We start from the raw sequence: 22,716 nt of genomic DNA on the forward strand, positions 1-22,716 counted from the left end.
CAATCATCTCTTACACCCCTCTAATTAAAAATTAGATTTCAGAATCATTGTACCATTACATGATAATTTATTCCTCAAACCTGTAGGATGGCGAGCTAAAAGAAAATCAAATTTCAATGGCTTCTTTTCTTTGAAGGACCAAGATGTTCTTTCACACTTAGAATCCGGATTAGAGGATAAATCCATAAAGTCAATGAACACAACTTAAGAAATGGACAGAGGGATATTTCATTCATATATACACAGTTTGCACTGTGGTAAAAATAGAGTTATATTTTAAAAAATTAGAATTTTTTTCAAATTTTATAGATATTAAAGACTTTGTTCTGCTTATACTCCCTTTGGTTTACCAAATCAAACTCACTCTTTAATGGGCATTTCTAGCATTGAGTGTTAATAACAGCAGCTTTTTAAAATTCTTATTTTTCCCAGGTCAAAGACCAAGGGAAGAGGTCGTCAAGAGGTCAAGTCTAATCTACCTACAGATGTGGTAGCCTTAACTATGGATGTTCAAACCAGATATTGCCAGCAGAACCACATCTCTTCACCCATAGGTGAGTTTTTACTAGTAATCACAGAGACTTGAGGATATCAAAGGAAATTCTTTATTAAGAACCAAAGTTATGGATTCCTATCTTGGGTTCATTACTTTGAATTTTTGACCCAAATCATATACATTTATTGGACCATGTTCAATTCTATGATCTTTAGAAGATGCAGCCTACAGCTGAAGAGAAACACATACAACACCAATATCTTACCCTCTCTGAAGCCCAACTGAGAGCCCCTGGAGTCAGAAGTTTTCTAGACAAGAAAAAGTCATTCTTCTTCTGAACAGAGAGAGTAGAGGCTATTCAAACATTCAACTTTAAATTGTTAACATGACTTGTTAGAATGTGATGGAGCAAGCCTCATACCTTCTAAGTTTCATGATTTTTCTCCAGAATACTGAGAGGGATGACCTTAAAGTCCAGTTTCCCCATAAATGTCTTTATTCAGTGATAAAATTAAATTCCCTATAAAATAATTCCCATAGGGCTGGCCCCATGGCTTATTGGTTAAGTGCTCCGCTACTGGTGGCCCGGGTTCAGATCCTGGGCAAGCACTAACATGCCGCTTCTCCGGCCATGCTGAGGCCACATCCCACATATAGCAACTAGAAGGATGTGCAACTATGACGTACAACTATTTACTGGGGCTTTGGGGGAAAAAAAGGAGAAGGATTGGCAACAGATGTTAACTCAGAGCTGGTCTTCCTCAGCAAAAAGAGGAGGATTGGCATGGATGTTACCTCAGGGCTGATCTTCCTCATACACACAAAAAATAATAATAATAATAATAACAACAATAATAATTCCCATAAAATTGTTAAAAATATATCATAGTCTCTGACCAAGAGGAAACAAGGCAAATTGAGCAGTTGAATAGCAGTGTAATAAACTCCATACAAGGATCTTACTGCAGCATTATGTATAATAGTGAAACTGGACGTAATCCCATCTCTATCAAAGAAGAAATAAACAGATCATGGTATTCCTGTTCTTTGGAGTACCTCTAAAACTTCTAAAAAACTAAGTTAGAGTGGCGAGCACTGATAAGGAGAGACATCTATGATATGGTTTGGGAAACAGCAAACTGCAAAATGATGTAGTTATGTCATTTATGTTAAAAATCTTTGTGTGTATTTATAAATTCATAGGAAATGTCCAGAAGAATAAGCTGTAACCTCTTAACAATAGTTCCTTCTGAGTAGGGGCGTGAGTTTGCAGGGAAAGGGATGGATGGGGGAGGTTTCACTTTACATAGATATGGATAATTTGACTTTTTTTACAGTATGTAATTCTTTCATAATTAGAAAAATGAGTAATGTGACCGTTTGGTGCAGGGCAACAACATTATGTTCACCAGTCTCTGTACTGTATGTTACTGCACAGCATGGACTGTAAGAGAAAGCCCAGAGGAGCAATGAAGACAAAGAATACATGACACCTGCAAAAAGTCAGTGGAGTATTTCCACATAACAAACCTTCCAGGTGAGTGACGGTCAGTATCTTCCACTGCTCCAGCTCTTGCAATAAACCTAGAACCTCCCCAGAGTAAGCTGGAGGACCATGCCCGACTAGTCCACTCCCTGCATGGGGCTGGTTTGTGCAGGGAGACTGCCATCAAGCAGACAATGGACTCAGGATGGGCCATGTGCCTTTGGGGAGGCTGGCAGAGAGGCACAAAGTGGAACACCAGCTAAGAGCACACACCTGAGAAGCGGAGTTCCAGATGGAGACTCAAAATGTACCAAGAAACTGTGTGAAGTGAAGGAAGCTACTCAACCTCTCTGAGCCTCAGTGTCCCCCCCTGTAAAATGGGGATCACAGGCCTACTTCACAGAGCTGCTGGGGAAGATACATAAAAGTGCCTGTGACAGTCAGTGTAACATTATTAACAAAGTCGTCTCCGACTTCAGAAAATCTATGAAAAGAATAATGTTGATGACCAAAGATGAGATGCCCAGCTTCGTAAGCAGCCCCAGCAGCATGAGCATGAGAGGAGCTCTGAATAAGCAGGGTTCTTCACAGCTCCACTGGAGAGGATGAACATGGGCTACACCAGGATAAGGGGCTGTTGTACAGTGACTTGTGTAGTGAGAGTGGGTCCCTAAAGACACTGCGAAATAGAGTTACACACAGTGGCTCCTAGGAAACAACTATAAAGCAATCAACGCAGCAGATAGGAGTGGGAATGGGGCAAGCAGAGGAGGGTCAGAGTGACAAAATCTGACGGAAGACACTGAACCACGATGAGTGCCCAGGTCTGTCAACAGCTGCTGTGGTTGCGCCAGGAGATCAAACGTCTGAGACAGCTATTGTGGGGACTGCTGGGAGCACAGTTGTCACTGCGGCCACACCCCAACAGCAGTGCATCAGAGCACACAGACCCAGAGACTTTCCTCTCCATTAATCCTTGTTTTAAGATGATGAATATCCTCATGTAACAATGTCTCCTTCCAACACTTGTGGGCGAGTGTCATCAGAACCCCCTTAAGAGGGCACAGGCCAGAGTAGGATGGAACACTGGGGCCTGGGGGAGCTGCGCTGCACGTGACTACACGGACTATCACCTGGGCCTATTGAACACAAGAGAAGAACCCGAGGATGTGGTCAAATGAGACTTCCCTATCTTGCCACATTCAGAGACACTACACACTTTCTCATTCTTTCTTTACAAAAATGTTAAAGAATTCATGTGTCATTAATTCATAAAGAGGCAAATTCTTGACAAAGTGACAGGGTCCAGTTTCCATGACCAGGTTTTTCAGTTGTTTTGATAATATCCCACATTCAGGAATCGGAAATGTAACCTATTGGGATGTGTAATATAAACAGGGACTTCTTTTTTCATGTAGATCAACGCCCAGATTTTTAGGGACGACATAAATCATGAAAGCTGCTAACCATTCCTCCACAGGTTTCAATAAGACTTTTAAGTTAATTTACCAATCTCAGGAAAAGAATTTGGCAATTCAAGTTTTTTGTTTCTGCATTCAAACGTACAGTACAGCCAAGAGAATGAGCAGAAAAAAATTAACAGGTAGGTCTTGCTTGCATTTTATCTTTTGCAAATAAGCAAGATATTTTATGCTCTGTTCCTTTCACCACTCTAATCAATTTTGAAAGAATATGGTACCTCTGACTATCCCTAGGCATGTTTATCCAGGAACCTTGCCAGAATCCAAAGCAGAGATGTTAAAGCTGAAGGGTTTCAAATGCTGCCCAAGTGCTGTCTACCTTGAACATCCCTCTCCCAAAGCTGGACGACTGGTCTCTTCCTGAGTGATCAGAGTCGCCACCCGTGTCCCTGAGAGACTGGCCACTCAGGCCTGAGCTGAGATTAGGTGATCAATCTAAAGGGCAAAATGCTTAAGCTATTCTCATCTTAAGGTTGCTGTTTTGGAGGCCACTGCACTGGAATGTGTTAGTGAAAATGGCCTACTAGATACTTGCCTGGGAATTGGGTTGTTCTCCTCTGCCCTTAGCGGATCCTGGGGACACCAATGATTAACCTCACAGATGCCTCAACTTCCACATCTGCAAAAAAGGCAAGCAACAGCCCATGTTACCACCCAGCAAAGCTCTTAAGTTGTACTTGCAAGAGCGGCCACAAGGGCGAATCTCTCTCAAAAGCTGATGAAAGGATGGCACTTTGGCTAGAGAAGGCAGAGGGCAGCAGGCAAAGTGGAAAGTTTCTGGGATGTCAAACCAGTTCCCATAAGCATTTTAGAGAAGCACCTGGCCCTGGACTTGGTAGGAGGCTGTGGAAAGACCCACAGGCACGCAGGTGGGAGGAGGAATCAAGCAACAGAAGGAGGCGGTGTGGAAGAGGCACGAGTTCGACTTCAGTTTTGGACAAAAGCAGTTGCACGCTGCAGACCCTCGGCTGCCCATGCAGCCGCCACATCCTCCTAACTCCCTGGTCCCGCTCGTCCCATCGCATCCCTCTGGGATTCAGTCCATGTGCAGTGGGTGCAGGACCAGAGTCCTGAGTCAAGGGCGGTTTGGCCCTCGGCCAAGCGCACACCGCCCTGCTCCTCCCCCCAGGGTTAGGCACCGCCCCATGCCCACAGCCTCCTGGGATTTGTAGTCCTGCAGTCCTGCAAGCTCCCAGCATACACAACTAGGGGCCCCAACTCCCACCTTGTTCCCCCGCCCCTGGTCCCCATCCCTCTGCTTCTCCACCCCACCCTCTACCCCACCTCTTCTCTATACCATGACCACTCTCTATGCCCTGCCCACACCCCAGAGTATGTGCAGTGTGGTTGGGCTGAGTCCCTTGAGGCCGGCACTCAGGTAGGGGTGGGGCTCACCAGCCTGACTATTGCTGAGGATGCTTGCAGCCCTCGTGGAAACTTCCTGGCCAGTATTTGAAGCATAAATTCTATATCTAAAATGGAAATACTGAGTGCCTGGGATTTTGGAATTTGCCTTTTCAAGGCCACCTGTCCTACCATCCCCTCCATCCCTCCAGGGGAGGATGCCATGATCCTCCCTCTGGTTCTCGTGGTCAAGGTCGCTGCAGAGATCCTTCCCTTGGACCTCGCCCACCTGAAGGGCCCATACCCATCATAAAAACTCAAAGCCATGACACTTGCCAAATTGAGGCAAAAATGGAAAGACCCAGGGGGCCACGCAAGGGTGAGGGCATTAATAGATACTTGGAAGTATTAAAATCCGTTTGATGGTGTCATGAGTGAATGTGTTCCACTTTAAAACAAAACACTGCTGTTATTCTGAGATATTGAGTTAGGATCTTTATGCAAATATGCAGGATTTAAAATGTTTATTTATGTATAACATGAGTACAGAAATGTATGCAGAAATCATCCATGTAAACCTCAAAGAATTATTACAAAGTGAACACACTTGTGTGACCAAGAACTAGCAGCAGCTTCACTCAGGCACCGACAATCCCTTTCTCCCTCCTTCCTCCCGAAAGGTAACCGATATCTTACCAGCAAACACTGTATATCGAGTTTGTCTTCTTATACGACTGTTTTATTACAGAACAATTTAAACAATATACAAAATGACCAAAATAGCATAGTAGGCCCGTCACCCAGCTTCAGCAACTACTAATTGTCTGCCAATTTTGTTTCATCCACATTCTATCCCATTCCCACCTCACTTTATTATTCTTTTAGTCCTTTGTGTGTGGGGGGGTAAGATGTATGCACACTGAAAGGCACAACTCTCAACTGTACAGTTTTGGCAAATAAACATGCCCATATAACCTTCACCCCTTTAAGAATAGAATAGTTCCATCACCCCCAGAAAACTCCTTCCTGTTCCTTCCCAGGCAATTTTCTCTTTCCCCCGAGGCAACCACTGTTCTGGTTTTTTCATCATAGGTTCGTCTAGGCTGAAATCATCCCAAGTGTTTTGTTTTCTGTCCAGCTTGCCTCCCTCAACACGAGGTTGATGAGACTCACCCAGCATGTGTGTGTCAGCGTTTGCTCCTTCGCATGGCTGAGGGCGTTCTGCTCTGTGTTTGCTCCGCAGCGCCCCCTCTTGCAGGTCATCTCCTGTGAACATTCTTGTACACACCCTTTTTTTGCTGCTTAATTCCTTTATTAGCATTTAAGTGACACATCTTTGCATTTTTTAGTGGTTGGTCCAGATTACAATATGCATCTTTAACATATCACAGCCTACCTAGACTTAATAGTGCACTAGTTTAATCAATGTAAAATATGGAAGCCTTGCTACAGAACAGTTCCATTTACCTATGTCTGTCCCTTATGTTATTGTTGTCATAAATTTTACATCTACCCATGTTATAAATCCCACAATACAGTGTTATAATTTTTGCTTTAAATAGCCATAGATCTTTTAAAGAAATTAAGAGAAAAAAGTTAAGTATTTGGAGGGAGATGCTTTGAGGGTCTGCAAATGTACTGTTTCATCTTTAAGTTTCACCCACAGTTTTTGCATTCATCAGTCAGTCTTGCTCACAGTAATTATTACTGTGGTGTTCTAGTGGCAATTTTCTATTTCATGCTATCCAGCCACGTTTATTATTTGGAATTCTGTGAGGAAGATTCCCCCCCTCCCTCTCCCTTCCTTCCTCCTCTCTTTCTCTCATTCTTTTTTTTCCTCTTTCTTTCTTCCTTTCTTATTTAATCTATTTTATATCAGTATAGACTCATGGATATTTTTTTTATTCTCTGGGTAATAATCCAATGCTACCATTATTTATTTTGTTGCTCGCAATTTTCCAGCTTGAGCCATTGGGAAGTCTTTCAGATTGATTCCTTTTGACACATCTCATCATTTTCTGTGTTTTTTTAAAGCACTTTCCTACTTTCTGGCACTACAAGATGTTCCAGGTTCATCTTGTATTTTCCATCTCCAGCCCTAGAATTAACCACTTCTCCAAGAAAACCTGGTTCTTTTTTTTTTTTTTTTTTGTGAGGAGGACCAGCCCTGAGCTAACATCCAATGCCAATCCTCCTCTTTTTTGCTGAGGAAGACTGGCCCTGGGCTAACATCCATGCCCATCTTCCTCTATTTTATATGGGACGCCACCACAGCATGGCTTAACAAGCGGTGCGTCGGTGCACACCCGGGATCCGAACCGGCGAACCCCGGGCCGCCGCAGCGGAACGTGCGCACCTAACCGCTTGTGCCACCGGGCCGGCCCCAAAACCTGGTTCTTTTTATTGGAGAATGATATAAACGCAGATCTGGGAGCTAGATGTGCTCATTGATACTAGAGTGTAACTGCTTCTAGACCCACTCAGCAGAGCTTGGAAATGTATGTATGAATATAAACTCAGGTATACACATCTATCTATTGATCTATCAATCTATCTATCAATCTAACTATCTATCTGGATAAATATATTAAAAGAGACATGGATTCATACTGATACTTCCAACTCCAATCCAGCACCACAGATTTTATTCTAGCAGTCTCCTTTTGTTTATATGTAACTTCTTTTACCAACATTGAGAAACTTAACTCCAGTTATCTACAATATATTTACTAATGTGTCAACTAGTTTCAGAATTACTAATGCATACCTTTATGAAAAACACGTTTATCACCTAGTGTACAGTGTTTGTGTCCAGTATTTTAGTTTTACAGTATCCCATCAAAACACTGTCTTCCAAAGTTACTTAGGTCAGGACCTTTCATCCCCACCCCTTCTGTGAGGTTATGTCACGTGCTTGTAATACAGTGAGATTCATTTGTCACTGCATTCCATCTGAGTTCCCCAGCATCCTGATTGATTTTTAAAATTTGCAGAGTAAAATTCACTCTTTGTGGTGCACAGTTCTATGGGTTTTGACAACTTTATGCTCGTGTATCCACCTCCACAGTACCATACAGAGCTGTTTTTTTCACCCCCAAAATTCTCTCATACTGTCTGTTTGTAGTCAACCGCTTCCCCCACTCCATCCCTTGGCAACCACTGATCACTTTCCATCTCTGTAATTCTGCCTTTTCTAGAAAGTCATATAAATGGAATCATATACCATATAGCCTTTTGAATCTGGCTTCCTTCACTTAGAGAAATGCCTCCAAGATTCATCCATGTTGTTGTGTGAATCAAGAGTTTATCCTTTTTATTGCCAAGTACTATTCTAATGTACCGATGCACCACAGCTTCTTTCTCGACTCACCTGATGAAGGACATTTAGTTTATTTCCAGCTTTTGGCAATTATGAATAAAATGACTATAAAGATTCACACAAACGTTTTTGTTTAAACATTAGTTTTCAATTTGTTTCAGTAAATACCTAGGAGTGGGATATCTGAGTCATATAATAAATGTATATTTAACTTTATAAGAACCTGCTAAACTGTTTTCCGAATACAACTATCATGTTGCATTCTCAGTTCTAGTTGCTCCTAGTCCGCACCAGCACTTGGTATTTGCAATTTTATTTTTTATTTTAGCTATCTAATAGGTGTGCGGTCTCTTATTGTGGCTTCTGCTTCCTTTATGAAAGTGAGTTCTGCTAAATATAGAATCCTGTGTTGACGTTTGGGTTTTCTTTCTGCACTTGAAAGATGTCATTTTGTTATTGAATTGTCTCTTTTGTTTTTGATAATGTATCGTCCATCATTCACATTATTTCTCCCTGTATGTAATGTCTTCCCATGTATATATGTATTTGCTTGACTGCTTTCACGATTTTCCTTTTATCTTTGGATTTTAGCAGCTTGACTATCACGTGCCTAGGTATGGTTTTAATTTGTGTTTTATTTTGTGGGTTTCCTGACTTTCTTGGATCTAAAATTTTAGATTTTCCACCAAATTTTGAAAGTTATGCTATTACTTATTGATTTGCCTTTCTGCCTCATTTAATTTTTCTGTCTCTCCCCTCTCTGCTGGGGACTCAATCATCTCACAGGTTGTAAGGTTCTCTTCATTTTTCTTCAAAATTTTTACATTCTTTTCTTCAGGCTAGATAATTTCTATTGCTCTATCTTCATGTTTCTTCTACTGTTTCTAATCTACCGGTAAACTGAAAAGTATTTTTTTATTTCATCTTCTTATTTGGTTCTTTTTTGTAATTTCCATTTCTCGGCTGAGTTTCAACATCTGTTCATTCATTATGAGAATATTTTTCTTTACCACCACGATCATCTTTATAATAGCTAATTTCTTACCCTTGTTTGCTAATTGCAACACCTTGGGGATAGCTTCTACTGCGTGCTTTTGCTCATATATGGATTACATTTTCCTATTTCTTCAAATCTCATGATTTTTTAAAATTGTGTACTGGAAACCATGAATGATAGTTATAGAGACTCTGGATTCTATTGTATTCCTTTGAAGAGTGTTGTTGTTTTTCTAGCAGAGAGTTAACTTGGCTGAACTGAAACTCCAATCCTATCTCTTTTGCAGTGAGCATAGCCGAAATCCTCATTCAGTTCTTTCATCTTCCAACTGTTGTTTTTACACTAGGCCCTCTGGGGCCTACCCTGCATGTGTGTTGTTCAAAGATCTGCCAATTTGGTGTGTGTGTCGGGGGGGGACATTCATACATATTTTGAGATTTTCCTCTTTGTGGGTCCCTGTCTTCCAGAATTTCTCCCCTAACTTTCCAGCTACTCTGCCAGCCCCAAAATACATCCTGTAACATTAGAAGTAAGACTGTAATTTTTCCCCTCTCTGGGCCATGTACAGATTTTGGAATGCTTTGAGGCAAAAGACTCAAGCTTGCAAATATCTCCTGGTGCAATTCCCATCATTTAAGGGAAGACTCCCTCTCAGTTCTGCTTGCTTTTGGAAGAGATTTATACATACACACATATACACATTTATTATATGTGTATTACATATAGATAAATGATTCTCTATAAATATATGTAATATTTTATGCAGATTTTATCATTGTTATCTGTGAGAGTGTTAGTTCAACAAGCTACTCCACCATTAGTAGAAGCCAGACCTCGGTTTTGTTTCTTTTTTGGATTTTATATAAATGGAATTATAAAATCTATAGCCTTTTGAATATAATTTCTTTTATGCCGCATTATGGTTGTGATAGTTATCCATGCTATTGCATGTAGCTAGTGTTTGTTTATTTGTTGAAAATAATTAATTTTTTTAAATGGTCATAAAATATGCATAACATAAACTTGACCATTTTAACCATTTTTAAGTGTACAGTTCAGTGACATTCAGTACATTCACATTATTGTGTAGCTATAACCTCCAACCATCCACAGAACTATTTTCACCTTGCAGTGAAACTCTGGGCACATTAAGCAACAACTCCCTGTTTTCTCTCCCTCTTGCCCCTGGGAAGCACCATTCTCCTTTCTATTCCTATGAATTTGACTACTCTAATTACCTTATATGAGTAGAATCGTACACTATTTTACTTTTGTGGCTGGCTTTATTTCACTTAGCATAAAGTCCTTAAGGTTCATCCATGTTATAGCATGTGTCAGAATTCCTTCCTTTTTAAGGGTGAATGGTATTCCACTGTGTGTATACACCACATTTTTTTTTGTCAATTCATCCGTTGATGGACACCTGGCTTGCTTCCAGCTTCTGGCTATTTTGAATAACACTGTTAATGACACGGGTGTACGTATATGTCTTTATACCTCTGCATTCAGTTCTTTTGGGAGTATACCTATAAATGGTGTTCTGAGATTCATTTTCTCACATGTGGGAGGGTTCCCCAGACCTCCAACAAGCAATTCTTGGAATGTCAGCTGGTCGTCAGATAATTCAACTTAATTTGATGCTGTCAACCCAGAGATACATCAGATGGCACAGGTTGAGGGCTCAGTCCTATAAGACTGCACACCCACCCAACCTCACCTCAACTTCAGATGCCAGTTAGAAGCCCAGGCTGTTACTTGTACTTCTGACTGACTGGCTATAAACCAGAGGTTCCCACAACCTCCTCCTTGGGTTTGATTAATTTGCTAGAGTGGCTCACAAAACTCAGAGAAACATTTACTAGATCACCAGTTTATTATAAAAGGATATAACTCAAGAACAGCCTGATGGAAGGGAAAATGCATAGGGAAAGGTATGTGAGAAAGGGCACAGAGCTTTTATGCCATCTCCAGGTGCACCACTCTCCAGGCACTCCTTGTCATTGGCAACCTGGAAGCTCTCTGAACCTCCTTCTATTGGGATTTTTACTGAGGCTCCCTCATGTAGGCATGATCAATTATTAACTCAGTTTCCAGCCCCTCTCCCCTGTCTGGAGGATAAGGAGTAGGGCTAAATATTCCAAGCTTCTAATCAGGGCTTGGTCTGTCTGGTGACCAGGCCCCATCCAGGAGCCATCCAGGAGCCCACTCAGAGTTGCCTCAATAGAACAAAAGATTCTTCTAGTGTTCTTATCACTTAGGAAATTACAAGGGTTTTAGGAGCTCTGTGTCAGGGATGGAGTCAAAGACAAATATTAGAACAAGAGATGCTCCTAGTGTTCTTATCATTTAGGAAATTACAAGGGTTTTAGGAGCTCTGTGTGAGGAACTAGAGGCAGAGACCAGTAAATATGTTTTCTATTATTTCAGAACCCATAAGTGGAATTGCTAGATCATATGGTAAATCTATTTTTAATTTTTGAAGGAACTACCATACTGTTTTCCACAGTTTTATATTCTCACCGAGCACAATGGTTCCAGTTTCTCAACATTCTTGCCAACATGTTATTTTCTGATTTTGTGATAGGAACTATCCTAATGGGTGTGAAGATGTATCTCACTGTGGTTTTATTTTGCATTTTCCTGATACTTAGTGATGTTGAGCATCTTTTCATGTGTGTACTGGCCATTTTTTGTCTTCTTTGGAGAAATGTCTATTCAAGTCCTTTGTGCATGTTTAAATTGTTTTTTTTTTTTAATTGTTGAGTTGTGGGAGTTCTTTATATATTCTAGATATTAATCCCTTATCAGATATGTGATTTGCAAATATTCTCAACCATTCTGTGGGTGGCCTTTTTACTCTGTTGATAGTATCTTGTGATACAGAAAACTTTTGCATTTTGATGAAGTCCAATTTCTTATTTTTTTGTTGCTCATGTTTTTGGTGTCATATTAAGAAATCATTGTTGGCAATGGCATTTGGACTCAATGACACACAGCTTTTACCCTGTGTTTTCTTCTAAGGATTTTATAGCTTCAACTCTAACACTTACATCTTTGATATATTTTGACTTAATATTTGTATATGGTGTAAGGTAAGCATCCAACCTCATTCTTTTGCATGTGGGTATACAGTTTTCCCAGCACCATTTGTTGAAAAACTTATCCTTTCTCCAATGAATTGTCTTTGCACCCTTGTCAAAAATCATTTGACCATATATGCAAAGGTTTATTTCTGGGCTCTCTATTTCATTAGTATATTTATGCCAGTACCACACTGTTTTGATTACTTTGTAGTAAGTTTTGAAATCAGGAAGTATGAGTTCTCTAACTTTGTTCTTCTTCTAGATTGTTTTGGCTATTCATGGTCCCTTGAGTGTCCATATGCATTTTAGGACAGATTTTTCTATTTTTGCAAAAAACATCATTGGAACTTTTACCTCTTTGAATAAGTTGATTCTTAAGTATTTTACTCTTTTTGATGATATTGTAAATAAAAATGTAAAGTTTGTAGATTTCTTTTTCAGATTACTCATTATTAATGTATAGAAGAACAACTAATTTTTGCACGTTGATTTTGTGTCCCACTACTCTGCAGAATTTATTAGTTCTAAAAAGTTTTTTCTGGAATTTTTAGGAGTTTCAACATGTAAGATAATATTTGTAAACAAATATAATATTACTTTTTCCTTTCCAATTTGGATGCTAGTTTTTTCTTTTTCTTGCCTAATTGCTTTGTCTAGAACGTTTAATACCATGTTGAATAGAAGTGGTGAATGTGGGCCTTCTTGCCGTGTTCCTGATCTTAGAGGAAAAGCTTTCAGTCTTTCACCCTTGAATATGATGTTCTGTGTGAATTTCTATATATGGCTTTTATTATGTTGAAGTAGCTTCCTTTAACTCTGAGGGTTTTTTAGTGTTTTTAACGTGAAAGCATGTTTAGTTTTGTCAAATGCTTTTTCTGCATCCATTGAGATGATCTCTTTATTTTTTCCTTCATTTTGTTAATGTAGTTTATTAAATTGATTCATTTTCGTATATTGAAACATCCTTGCATTCCAGGAATAAATCTCACCTAAAAATGATGTATAATCCTTTTAATATGCTGCTGAATTTGGTTTGTTACTATTTTATTGAGGATTTTTGTATCAATATTCATCAAAGATGTTGTAATTTTCTACAATAGAAATTGTACTTTTCTCTTCTGTTATATTCTATTGTAGTTTTCTATTTCTGTAGTTTCAAAGACCTGTCATTTTATTTTCTCTTAGTGTCTTTGGCTCTGATATCAGCATAGTGCTAACCCCACAAGATGACTTTAGAAATATTCTCTCCTCTTCAACTTTTTGAAAAAGTTTGAAAAGAATTGGTGTTATTTAATTTAAAAAAAGGCTTTGTGCCCAGGAATAAATTCAGCATAAAATAAATACAAATAAATATTTTTTAAAAAGGTGAAAAAGTTGTTTTCCTTAAAAAAATTAAAAATTAAGCAAGTACATCACTTACCACTTTATTCCTTACATTTTTTTTAACGTAATAATAGGCATGAACAAATAGTTAGAATTAAAGTGACTCAAGTGTTCGTTTTCTTCATTACAAATTTTCTGACAGAAGGATATGATGCCATCATGTATGACATCTTTTATGAAAAAATGGTCATTTTTTGTAGTATTTGAGAACATTATGAATTTTCCCAGTGGCCTCTGACAATACTCTGATATGCAAAGTTATCTTTTCAACATATATGTCTTATCATCATCCTTACCAAATTAACAAACTCTGTCAGGTGCTAATTAATCAACTACTTTTCATATGATTCAGGTTCTCCGCCATTAATTTCCCTAACCATCAGGAAATTCTACAACTTCTGCAAGATTAACAATTTTACCTTACACTGTGTTTCTCTCATGTGGTTTAAAACATCCAAAAATCATTGATAAACTGACCCTGCCCAAACTAAAGCATGGTGAATTATAAAATATGGTCTCTGTAAAGTGGGGAGGGATTTCAGGTTGAACTTAATTTTATAAGTGGTCAATTTATTACAGTGTATTGTTCTGTTATGTATTTCACTTCTTTTTTAAAAAAAGTGATAGTTGAGGGCACTTAGATAATAAAAAGTTGAGAAAATAAGGAACTGATATACTTTGTAAGCTTCAAAAGTTTTCAAGCATAAGATACAATAAGAACTAAAACTAAGAAATGGCAGAAGAAATAGAGATAAGAGGATGAAATTGCAAAACTGAATCTATAATGATATCTCCATGGCTAGCTTTGTGGTGCCAAGAAGGTGGTGAAGTCAAAGAATTCGTAAAGATGATAATAAACAGACTGCAAAGAAAAAAGATTGAAATTTTTATAGAGAGAATTTTTACAGTGATATTACAGATAGAGAACAGGGAAGAGAAGTTGGAGTGAGAGACTATCTGCTTCTTAAATTACTCCCACTGTAGAGAACAAAAATCCAATTTGCTGAAATCTTTGGTTCCCTCTATGACCCTATCTTTATCTGCAAAATCTCAGTTCTGAATCAATGTCACAATCCAGCTTTTCCATCCCTGGGGAACAGAGCATTTAAGCTCATCTGAAACCTCAACTGCCCAGTCTGTGAAATAAGACTGGCCATCCATTCTCACAGAGGAACCAACTGGAGGTAGGATTTTTGGTTCTGAATTCAGCTAAACATCTTCAAAGAATTGTATCTGGCCTTCCTCATCCAAGGCTATCAGTGAAGGGCTGGCTGGCTTTCAGAGAAGACCAATTCACAGTCAGCTGAGACATTTTCTGTTGAGCTTTCTAGAGAAGGTTGTGGGGCTTGTCAGTAAGAGTTGATTTCTGTACAGGTTATATTTTTTTATTTTATTCAGAGATTTATAAAGAAATTTATATGGTAAGTATTACTTATTATCAAGAAAAATTGTTGTCTATTCTCTGGTCATTTAAGCAAAATCCTCCTCTCAGGGCCCACCCATGGACAAAGCCCAGATTAAATCTCCAAGTGTCTGCCAGGCACACTGTGGTCAGTGGGAAGGCCTCAAGTTGGGAGCCTGTTCTCTTGTGTCCTGTGCTGGTACTTAATCTTCCATCTCTTCAGTGTACAACTAGACAGAGGCTCAAAGGACTTGACATTGGAGAAATGTAATTTTCATTGTCTTTAGACGTCTACACTTTTCAAAAAGACTCAGCATTTCCAGTAATTGTGCAGCAGTTTACCCCACACTAAACTTCTCACTATTAAAAATTAAAATAAATAAACTTTGAAGAGGAAAAAAGTGATCATTGCAATTTTGTACAGAATCTATATAATGGGTGCATCCTTATATATGGAGGAAAGATAACAAATTTAACTCTTTTGGTTAGTTAACACAGTATTATATTTTATATATTACCAATTTTCAAATTATTTGTATTTAAAAATACTGCTTCAAACCCCTAAATCCTTGTAAGTGGTAGAGTCTGCCATCTGCCTTGGCTGAACAATTATATACAATAAGTCAGCCAAAATTCTTCCATTCCTGTATAATCTTATATGTGGGTGGTAATGGTGGGTTCGTATAGATTGTTTAAACACGTGCATATCACAAAATACAAGTGGCCATTAAAAATAAAATGTTCACCAAATACAAGATTATCTGATTCCTAGAAAAAGAAAACAATACTGTAACATTAAGGCTAAAACTGTCAAAAAGTAAGCCAAGATACACTCAAGTCAAGCTTTTGCTGAAAAGTTAATTGGCTCATCTTTGAAACTTTATCATCTTTATTATGTAAGCAAGATACCTTCAGAGCCTAGAATATGGAAAGTGCTTATTGGTAAGTTAACATTGTGGTCATTTATTTTGTAAATGTTAATATGAGAGAAGTAATTCACTTTCTACTATATTAAGATTTTCAGGTTCTGCTAAATCTAAGGCCACATTACTGGCAAGTTGGGATACCTCTAGACATCTGAAAAATATGAGTCCTACACAGAAACATATAAATTCTCTCTTCATCATGTTCTAAATTCTAAAACATTCTAAGGTTTTGGAACAAACCAATGATATTCCAAATTTACAGTAAGGCTGCATATGCCGTACATGATCCTATAGGAAGAGAAATCCCAATTTTAAATAGAGGAGATTGTGCACAAAAATAAAGTACATTTTCACATGTGAAAAGGTATTTCAAGAAAGAAGGGATTCTCAGAACATGTGGTAAATGGTAAATAACTTACCAGGGGCTCTCTAACGGAGAACATATTGTGGAAAAAAGATCTTAAACGCAAAGAGATAAAATGACATCTCTGGAATCCTTATGATGAAACAGATGCTGAACTACTTTTTCCTAAAATTTAAAATGCATCTTATCCTCCAAACAAATACCACCTCCCTGCCTTGCCGCTTACCTGGGCATGGTGACATGTTGGAATCATTTTTCTAATTCATTGGCTCTTAAACTTGATGGGCACCAGAAGCACCTGGAGGCCTTGTTGAAACCCAGATTGCCAGACCCCACCCCAGAGTTTCCAGTTCAGCAGGTCTGCAGCAGCACCTGAGAATTTGCATTTCTACCCAGTTCCCAGGTGATGCTGATGCTGCTGGTCCAGGGACCCCACTTTGAGAACCACAGCCTAACTTACACCCTATATATGGTTACCGAATCCATTATTTCATCATTTGTCTGCTACTTTTCTTTTATCGCGTCAGCACCTTAGCTCTGAATCTCCTCATCTAGCAATGGCAATACTTGGAGAGTTTAACAGCTGGTCCTCCTTTCCGCCTCAGTTCTCCCTCTTCCTCTTGATACTACATTCTCTTGCCAGGTAATTGTTCCTTAAACATCAGTTCATCATAGATCTTCCTTGCTCAAAATCTCATGGCTCTTATACTGAGCACAAGACCTTTTAAATTCTCTACTTGGCTCATAAGGTCTGGAATAGCCTGTAGAATGTGGACAACCTGTTCCTTACCCTGCCTACTGTAAAGGAGTATGTGAGGATTACATAAGATATGCACAATGAGGTTCGTTATGCACAGTGTGACATTCTATAAAGTCACTGTGAACACTGAATTGGTGAATATGACCCACTGCCCCTATGAGAAATGCAGGGTTAGGTTGGTGCAAGCCTTAGTCACATTTTCTTCAACTGATCAATACATAACCTTGTTCTCTGTGTGTTCCTCTTTAAAGTCACCTTATTTAAGATATATTCTTGATATATTAACATTGAACTCACACCAACAGCACTGTAACTCATGTCTGAAAGAAGCTTGTCGAACACACATATTTTCTCTGTAGAGGCATGTCGCAACCTCTTGCCCTGAGGAACACCAGACAGCATTGCAGCACTACCCATGGGGGACATATTAAACAGCAAAGTCACCAACACAAGGCACAAAAAGATGAGAGATGAGGCACTAAATAGACTGCAAGAAGGCCACTTGTTTACAGTATGGGCTGAAACAAGAGGGCAGAGCGTCACCTTGTTCACCCTCAGCTGGGAACGTGCACGTCGAGTGACTCAAGTTTTTCACCACTTTGTGCATATTTGCAAATGGACATGAAAGCCCTGTGAGTGTTTATTCGGAGGCTGCCCATACATTTTAGCTAGTGGGCAAGCGTGCAAACACGGAATCCACAAATAATGAGGATCAACTATATTATGAAAACATCTTTTCAAAACCAGAATATTGCTTAGATATAAGAGCAACAATGATAACATAACAGCTAACATTTTAGTGCCTACTATGTGCCAGGAGCTCTTCTAAGCACTTTACATGAGTTAATGCATTTAAGTCTCACTGAAACCCTATGAGACAGGAGTTCTCAGTAGCCTCATTTTATAGATGAGAAAACTAAATCTCAGAGAGTAAATACTTTGCACAGGTTCCCCAGGTAAAAGTGGAATAACTGGGATTGGTGCCCAGACAAACTGGTCCAAAGCCCACAGCCTCAACCACTATGGTAGGAATGTGAGTGAATTTTCTAGCACACCCCGAAAAGCCTCTTCTTCTCCAGTCAGTGTGGTCTCTCACATACATATTCACTCATCAAACATTTTCTGAGTGCCCCAAAGGTGTCAGGTAGTGTGTTTAGATACTGGAGGGACAAATAGAATGTTGATGCAAATAATCCATGACCAATCTATAAATCAAAATTGGGGTGAGTTTATGATGAACAAACATTTGAGGGCCATATAGCCCGGGAGAGTCCTTTCACTAAGAAATGGAGCACTCCAAAGAAGTGGGGTGTACAGAGTGGTTATATACCATCAAAGAGCGTGTATCACATGTGATTGCAACGTTCCTTTTACAATAGCCGCGACATTGACCTCTGGGCACGTTGATTGATGGACACAGTAGGTATCATGTCTGCTATCTCCATGGGCGTGGCTGTTGTCTCAAGTTGGGTGGTGACAGGATGAGCCCAGCAATCAAATCCTAGCCTAGGGAGAAATGCTTATCCTTAAGGAAATGCCAATGTGGGGGAAGTTGCATTTATATCTTAAGGGCATTGTTTTTGTCTTTGGGACATGTTAATTGCTTAAAGCTGATATACAATGGATGAACAGAGGCTACATGCCCCTTTTGGGGAAAAAAAAACAAACAAGGTCAAGCCTAATTAGTTTTACAACAAATGGCTTCCTCATATGCTCCAATATATCCTATTGCTTGCCATTTATTTATGAACAAGAAGGATAGTCTCAGCTTTAAGAAGATCACTGTCAATGAGACATGAATATAACAACAGTTAAGAAAAAGTAGATAAGTACAGGGTCCCAGAGTGGGGACATCAAAAAGGGTCTCTAGATGGAGACCTCTCAGGAAAAGTGTCCAAGAGGAAGGAACATTTGACATGAGTTTAGATTAAGAAATAGGAATTAAGTTGATCAAAAAAGAGGGTAGGAAGACAGAAGAAACAAATATAAAAATACAGATATAAAGGATGCTAAGGATTTCAGAATATGGGGGTATTTTTAAGGCTGGAACAAAGCGAACATGTAGGAAACAGTAGGTGATGAGGCTAAAGATGAGGACAGCAAGGGAAAGCCTGCGTGTCCAGCTCAGGAGTCTGAATGTTCTCCCGGATGCTCTGAGCAGTCATTGTAGCAGTCTAAGCAGATATCAGATTTAAGCAAATTTAGATTCTAGAAGGTAACTCTGGAGGCATTGTGGAGGAAAGATTAGAAGAAATTAAGACTGGAAGTAGAGGGACCTGTTGGGAAACTGGGCAGTGATCCAGATAAATAGGCCTTGGTTCAGGCGGGGGGTCTGCAGGTGGAGGAGGCCAGGAGGTGGGAAGCAGTGCTGGGCTCCTGGGGGGGAAACTGAGCCGCCTCTCAATCACAGGAAGAGTGTGCCTGTCATGGGCTCCCCACCCATATCCCCAAATGTCATGTTCCTTTCTACGTCTGTACCTTTCATCTCTTCCTCCATTTGAAATCCTCATTCTTTCTTCTCTCCACCTGCCCGAAAGTGATCCATTTGAGGACTTGATCTAGTCCACCTCTCCTAAGGAGCTGTCATTAATTATTTTCTCAATAACATTCCCAATTTTTTTAGGTTCTGTAATACAACATACACTAAATACCTTGGCAGAATCTAATTACATCTTGCAAACCGTTTCATGTATGTGGAGGAGCTTGGAACCTTATAATTCTTTGTATTTTCTTCAATACCTACCACTAATATCTTGCACATATAGGTCAATGGATGTCCAGTAAAGTTCAATAAAGAAAAAGCACCCTTTATGTGCTAAGAATTTTTATGAGCTCTGTTATTCCTTTAGATCAGCTGCTTGAACCATTTGTCTTTCTCCACAGGTCAACAGTGTTGCCCAGCACAAATGAATTTTACACCTTCTCAAACTCAATAGAGCAAAGATGGAACTTCATTCCCCCTGCAAGCCTTACTGCCCCAGAGAAAAGCAAAAACAACGTGCGACATCCAATTCTTTCTTCACATTCTCATCTCAAATTGCAACGGTTTTCCAGATGCTCACTGGTTTTCATTCTTAAAACTGACAGAAAAGGTTCTCATTATTTCTTTCTTTCCTTTTTTTTTTTTTGTGAGGAAGGTCAGCCCTGAGCTAACTTCTGATGCCAATCCTCCTCTTTTTGCTGAGGAAGATTGGCCCTGGGCTAACATCTGTGCCCATCTTCTTCTACTGTATATGGGATTCCGCCACAGCATGGCTTGACAAGCGGTGCATCGGTGTGCGCCTGGGATCTGAACCTGTGAACCCGGGGCTGCCGCAGCAGAGTGTGCGCACTTAACTGCTGTGCCACCAGGCCGGCCCCTCTCTTTATTTCTAAAGCTGAAATGTCTAAATCGTTCTCCAGGCTAGTTGGAGTTTCCATAAAATGAAAATGTACATTCCAGAAAAATCCTTAACTTTCCAGAATAATCCTTAATATATTATGGTAAACACCTTGGTAAAATGTCACTGATTTTCAATGTCAGTGCCTCCACAAGGGTATCCTTGCATTGTGTCCCCACCCAACCACCTCTCGCTTTGCCCCTCCCCAGGCTCATGGGGTCAAAGTGTTTACTGAGCACTAAGAATGATCAGAGTCTGAGAGAGACTTAAAGGATAGTCTGTTTTCTGATCCCAACCATCTCTCTCCATCTCTCCTTTAACGTCTATTTTTCTTACTCTGGTTTCTACTTTAGTTCTTTACTTGTCTTGTGAGTTGTTGTTTTGTGGCTTATAATCACCATGTAAATTCATATTACTTTTTGCCTTAGAGTTTAGAAAGAACTTACATTAAACAGGTTTTTTTCCCAGCCCTTTGATGTGTCTAATACCTTCCACGTAATTCAAGTGGCTTCTTGTTCTTACATCTCCATCATTATTCCTTCAGAATTATGTTCACCCCACACTTTTGATCTGACCAATGATGCTTTACTCTTTAAACTTTTCTATGCCAAGACTCCCATGAGGAATCCCTCAAGCACCATCAGCTAGGCGACCCCACATTCCTCACATCTGTTTCTGATACCGGCCCTGATATCTGTTCCCCAGCATTGAACCCAGCATATATGGGGTTAAACCAAAAAGCACTCATTCCCCCTTCTCTGCTTCTCTAAGTTATATTCACATGTAGATATGGGTTGTTTTACTTTTTGTGTCCCTGAATTCCACAAGACAAATGGAGGTAATAAATTGTCAAAAGCCCAGGTGGCTACAAACTGAAACTCTGGCTAATTACCAGTTCTTGTGGTTTGTTACAGGGAGACTGAGATGTCAAAATTATCAAGAAGCTGAAGCTCCCCAACTCCCGCTTCCTGGCGCCGAATCCACCATTCATCACAGGGACAGACAAACAGAGGACACCTGGAGCTCCCCTAACTCAGCTAAACACAGGCTGATGGGAGGACGCCGAACTGCAAAGCCGCAGCTCCCCTCCCCCACCTAAAACCTTGTAAACTGTAATTGTTAATTGGCAGCAGTTGCCATCCACTCCCCAAGGCCAAATTTCGGGTGGTGAGAGAAGATTGGTCGATGGAGCCCTAGATCTCCTGCTGTGTAGATAGAGATGACAGCCGGCTTGGCGCCAGAAGACTGGGATCCCTCTTCCAACAAATAATCAGTCACCAAGGATACATTCTTTCCCAAAGACTTTCCTTTAAAAGCCTCAACTCCTAATGCCTTAGGAGGACTGTGGATTTTGGGGCATGAGCCCACTACAGCCTCATTTTGCTGGCAAAATTAAACCACTTTTCTTTTCCTCGGTCCCTGGTCATTGTGTTCATTGATTCGGCTATGGTGACAGGGTCCCGGGTTTTTCTGGCTACATTTCCTTAATTTGTTCCTAAATAAAGATGTTTCTGAAACTAATAATAAATTGTACCAACTGGTCATTGTATAAAAATCACTACTAATAATAAATTGTACTAACTGGTCATTGTATAAAAATCACTATCACAGATATCTTAAAGAGAACAAATGGAAAAGAATATTAAATTCTTCAGATAAGTTTGCAATCAAATGAGGCATTGAGGGGACCAGGGGGCACTGATTAGTGCAGGATCCTAAGAGAAGAGTTTTAAGTCAATTTCAAATGAGTTTCAAACTGGAATGAGTCAGTATTTTACCAGTTATCTGAAATCATAAGCATTTCTCTGACCTTTGAGAATTTAATTGCATATAAACTGTACCACATGTGGGGTAAGAGTGCTGATATTGTTTAATTTCTTTTTATTATTCAGCACTTGGTAATAGATGTGGCTACTCACAATTAATATAATGTGGAGAGACTCAACTTTCAACTGCCTGATATTATCAATTCTTACACAAAGCTAGAGTTTTAAAGATCAAATTTCATTCTAGTTACCTCTCAACTAGTCCATTGAGTTTTAGGAAAATACTTCAAAACACAAATTTTATATGTAATTTTAAAAGCAAAAAATTAGTTAAAAATTGGGTGGTAACCAGTTTTGCTACCATATATTAATCTTTAGCATGGGAGCAAACATTTTTAGAGAATATAATTGATATTTGCCTATTTATTTATATACTGTAGCATGTTAAATGATTTACATTTTTAATAGTATTTCAAATACCAGAGAATAAAAAATAGAACTGTTTCAGTTTTATGAAATAGTTTTTCAG

General features: G+C 39.4%; 1 long non-coding RNA gene across 2 annotated transcripts; it reads left to right on the plus strand.

Moving 5' to 3' along the window:
- The first annotated feature begins 8,695 nt into the window (after positions 1 to 8,695).
- Positions 8,696 to 22,006, plus strand: LOC131410379 (uncharacterized). Of its 2 annotated transcripts, none has more exons than XR_009221234.1 (2): positions 8,696 to 8,740; positions 21,336 to 22,006. It is a non-coding gene; the product is annotated as an uncharacterized LOC131410379 (long non-coding RNA). The 2 variants fall into 2 exon arrangements; XR_009221233.1 differs by lacking the exon at positions 8,696 to 8,740 and adding an exon at positions 19,375 to 20,039.
- The last annotated feature ends 710 nt before the right edge of the window (positions 22,007 to 22,716 follow it).

Source organism: Diceros bicornis, chromosome 1 (genome assembly GCF_020826845.1).
Source record: "Diceros bicornis minor isolate mBicDic1 chromosome 1, mDicBic1.mat.cur, whole genome shotgun sequence".
Lineage (NCBI taxonomy): Eukaryota > Metazoa > Chordata > Mammalia > Perissodactyla > Rhinocerotidae > Diceros > Diceros bicornis.